A 4,804-nucleotide genomic window follows, 5' to 3' on the forward strand; every position below is an offset into this window, starting at 1 on the left:
AGGCAGGGGCACCTTACCTTTAGTGCCACCGCCCGGCCCCGGGTAAGTATTTTTTATCAAATTTGGGAAAATTTCTATCATTGCTTTTCTTTGGGTCTGTTATTTTCTTTGATAATACTTTATTTGATGAATATATCAGCATATGTGTATTAGATTCTTTTGAAAAAATGATCATTTAATAATCACAAAATGTATATACTTTACTGTTTTCTTTTGTCATTTGAAGTCTATTACATATGACATAAGTGTGACTATTCTTTCTCTTCTTAAGCCATTATTTGCATGCATGATTATATTCATGCCTCCTACCTTGAGTTTATAATTTTTTGAGCTAACTAATGTCTCTTGTAGGCAGCAGAGATTGTATTTTATCTGTCCTATCCAATCTCTCAGTGCCTTTTTATTGGTGAGTTCGGGCTCTTGACGTTTAGTGAAATATCTGCTAGGAAATAATTTATTGTTATTTTCTATATCAACTATATATTATTGGTCTAAGTTTCTGCTTATTTTGTACTTGTCTTATTCTCTTTCCTTATCTTTTATGCACAATCTACTTCTAATTTTTTTCTATTAATTTCTTCCAAATCAATTAGTTTTGAGGTGATCATGAGTAAATCTGGAGTTTATTCTAAAAGTTCTTTTGCCATACTCCTCCTTTCACACACGTATGTGTTGTAGTAGTTGTTGTTTTTGTATTTTTCAACTGACAAGTGGTATTATTTAAAAGTGAAGTTTCTTAGCATTTTCTTGGATGGTCATAGTAGTGGAATATAGTTCCTTAAGTGTATTTTGTCTGAAAAATTGTTTATTCCTCTCTAAAATCATAAAGCCTTTGTCAAATCAGATAGCATGAGCCATAACCTAGGTTAGTAGTATATTTTTGGTTGGGGGATTTCTTTTAACTCAGCCCTTTTGATATGCCAAGACCTTTACTTCTGACCTGCAGTTTCTGTTGAGAAATTTTTTACTATGTGGATTTCATAAAGCTCCATGCTGGTTTTTTTTTTTGTTGTTGTTCTTATTTTTAGGATTCTGTTTTTTTTTTTTCTTAAAACATTGACATTTTGATGATATTATCTTGGTGTTTATTGTTTTAGGGTTTTATTTTATTAGAGAACTCTGGGGTTCCTGGATCTGGGTATCTCTTTTATATCAGCTGGTGGAAGTTCCTTGCTATCAGTATTAAAATTCTACTCAGTAAAAATTCTACCCCTTGCTCTCTTTATTTCTGAGTTAATGAGGTAGCAAACTTGGTGACAGAGAGCATTCCTCGGGTAACAGAGTGCAGAATGGCATGTCAAGGACGATGAGGGGGCTATGACAGCTATAACAGTGGGATTCTCTTGTTAATTATAAATTGGGAGATCTCCAGAGCACTTTCTATTTAGAAAGATGACTTATTTTGTTTGCTTTTCAGTTGTGGGCTGGCAAAAACTAATAGTCTAATAGCCTCTCAGAGACAAATAAACTTGGTAACTGTCACTCTGGCCCCAGATAGTTCAGGTATTTGGTAAGGTGGGTAGAGCTTCCCTGGGAATTTGTCCTCTGGTTTTGTTGCTATGGTATTTAGGGACTAAAATGACATCATACAGCTGGACTGAGGAAGAAAACCAAGATGGTGTCGGTTAGGGACTCAGATCCCTGTTTGTTCCCTGTAGTTTGTGGTCTACTGATCCAGTGTTGAAAGTACAATTTCACGTAATTTGGAGCTAGTTGTTTTGCATAATTTTCCCCAGGATAAGATTCTGCACCTTAGAACTCTCACCTTGATTAGGCACTAGAGAGATAGTACAGCAGGTGATCACTTGCCTGATACTTGACTGACCAGGTTAAATCCTGGCATCCAAAATGGTCTCTCAGCATTGCCAGAGGTAATTTTTGAGTGCAGAGACAGACAATGTTACTTTTGAGCAGGTCAAATGTGACTCAAAAGCCAAAAGAAAAAAAAATCTCATCTTGATTGCAGTTTGCTGTCCCAAGGTAGGGCATTTGTTTGTTTGGTGAGAATCCCTTCCCCATTCTGGTGTCTTGTTTTCTGCTATTTCACCATTTTTTTCTTTTATGGGAATGGGGTCACACCTGGGAAAGCTCAGGGGTTATTCCTGGATCTGAACTCATGAATCACTTCTGGAAGTGCTCTGGGGACCATATGGAATGGTCGAGATTGAACTTGAATTGGCCATTTGTAATCCAACCAACCTTTTCACTATACTGTCTCTCTAGGCTCCTTTCTCCTCTCTTTTAGACAGCAAATGCTTCAACTTCCCATTCCAATTTTTTATCAAACCATCACCCTGAATATAATAAATAGCATGGTATATCCATTTGATATAGTAGTATTTTTTTTGTATATTGTAAAATACATTCTTTGGTTTGAAGAAATGAAACTCAACAGTTCAAATTATACAGTATGTTCTGTTCCAGTTATTTAATAGTAAATAATAATAAGCTACTGCTTCTACAACTGAGTATGTGAAACCCAAACTAGGGTGTCTGTTTCTATAGTACCATTCATGCCAGAGATACTGGCATCAGTCCAATGTAATCTATTTGCCAACTATGTGCAGGTCCTCTGCTCCTCAACCCCCCAAGAATTTTTTTTTATAACCATCTGCAGTTTCTTTCCTTTTGTTGACAGAACAGTTTTTATTGTTATTTGTGACAGAGATGCAGAAGCAATAGTTTTTAGATTCAATTCATCTCTGCATTTCTTTTTTTTTTTTTTTTTTTTTTTTTGGTTTTTGGGCCACACCCGGTGACGCTCAGGGGTTACTCCTGGCTATGCGCTCAGAAGTCGCTCCTGGCTTGGGGGACCATATGGGGCGCCGGGGGATCGAACCGCGGTCCGTCTCCTAGGCTAGCGCAGGTAAGGCAGGCACCTTACCTCGAGCGCCACCGCCCAGCCCCATCTCTGCATTTCTATGTCAATTTTCTACAAGTCCAGGTGGCAGTTCTTTAGGGAATACACTAAAAAGTTCACTTATTGCTTTAGTAAGCTCCCTAACTTAGAGGGAGAACTTTCTAATCTACTTTTAATGTTCTATTTATCCACTCTGTTGTGCCATAGATGGAACTAAAACCTCATACAGGTGAATGAAGCATGTGCCCTATCTCTAACCTCTTCAACCTGATATTTCTTGCTTATTTTACCTTTAAATTCTAACTGGGACATTCACAAGGCTATCCATATTCCTTCAATAGGCTAGCTTTCTACTGACATCTACCTGAACATATATTCAGGTATTTACCAAAATCCAAGTAAACTGACCAAACACTGGCTTTCTTGTTTGGTTCTATTCTAGGGGAGGGTAGCTGTGCGTGAAGCAATCATCTTACTTATCTTACTTTCTGTGCTATCTCTCTGGATCTTTTTTTTTTTTTTTTTTTTTTTTTTTTTAGTTTTTGGGTCACACCCGGCAGTGCTCAGGGGTTACTCCTGGCTGTCTGCTCAGAAATAGCTCCTGGCAGGCACGGGGGACCATATGGGACACCGGGATTCGAACCAACCACCTTTGGTCCTGGATCAGCTGCTTGCAAGGCAAACACCGCTGTGCTATCTCTCCGGGCCCCATCTCTCTGGATCTTATGATCATATTAAAACAAAGCTTTTTAGGTTTCTACCATTAAATCTCTCATGCTTCAAACAAAAGTATCCATTACAATAAATCACCCACTTTTATATTTTACTTTTTTTTTCTTTTTTTGCCCCCCAATTCACACTACTGATCAGGCAAAGGGCCTGGGTTGAGGTGTATATGGGGTGCATTTGCTGTACCTCCTCTTTCTATACAGTCAGTGTAAAGAACACAGACTATGGTAAGAATTGGGAGGCCTTATCTTTGCTTTTCTTTTTTTTGATTTTTTAAATATACATACATATATATATATATATATATATATATATATATATATATATATATATATATATATATATAATCTTTCACCAGTGTAACATTCCCATCACCAATATCCCAAGTATCCTTCCTCCCCGCTCACACAGTCCTGTACTCTAGACAGACTTTCTACTTCCCTTATTCATATATTTTACATTTTAAAGTCACTAAAATGTATTCTTGACTTTTCCTCAAATTGAATCACTAATAGTTGATTGCAGTTAATGACTGTTGAAAGGCTCTAGATAACATCTTGAATTGCAAGATACAAAATACAAATTGTCAATTGGTCACAGTCCTGTCATCATTCATTTATGTTTTTTGGCAGAAGTAACACCTGTTTCCATAAATATGAAAGTACTAAAACTATGCAGCATCTTAAATCTTAGTTTCAACAAAGAAACTTTATTTTTACATTATAATATATAATTCATGTGATTATATGAATACATATTATTAAATCTAAACTCACAAGCTAAAGATTCAAACTCTTCAGCTCAAAAGTACTTCTTTTTTTTAATTTTTATTGTGACCAAAGTGCATTACAAATCTTTCACTACATCATTTATGGTATATAGTGACAATGAATGAGGGGCATTCCTACCACCAGTGCTGTCCTTCCTCCACCCCTGTTCCCAGTATGCATCCCATATCTCCCTCCTTTACCCCCCAAAATGTTAGTGCAACTGGTCTCCATTATACAGCTTGTAGATTGAGCATCCATTCCATTGTCATTGGAGATAAAAAGGATAATAAAAAAGGGAAAAAATTTTGGTGACAACTACCAAAAAAAGAAAGAAGAGAGAGAAAAATAAGAAAAAAAGAAAAGAAAAATGGAAGAAAAAAGAAAAAATGGACCCGGCAAATAAAAATAAAAATAAATCTTTAAATATTAACCACAAGCGTGAAAA

At 36.3% G+C, this 4,804-nt stretch overlaps 1 non-coding gene across 1 annotated transcript; it reads right to left on the reverse strand.

Annotated features, from left to right (window-relative positions):
* Positions 1 to 3,700: 3,700 nt before the first annotated feature.
* LOC126010140 (small nucleolar RNA SNORA51) lies at positions 3,701 to 3,833 on the reverse strand. The gene has a single exon (XR_007496274.1). It is a non-coding gene; the product is annotated as a small nucleolar RNA SNORA51 (small nucleolar RNA).
* Between the last annotated feature and the right edge of the window lie 971 nt (positions 3,834 to 4,804).

This window comes from Suncus etruscus, chromosome 5, assembly GCF_024139225.1.
Source record: "Suncus etruscus isolate mSunEtr1 chromosome 5, mSunEtr1.pri.cur, whole genome shotgun sequence".
Lineage (NCBI taxonomy): Eukaryota > Metazoa > Chordata > Mammalia > Eulipotyphla > Soricidae > Suncus > Suncus etruscus.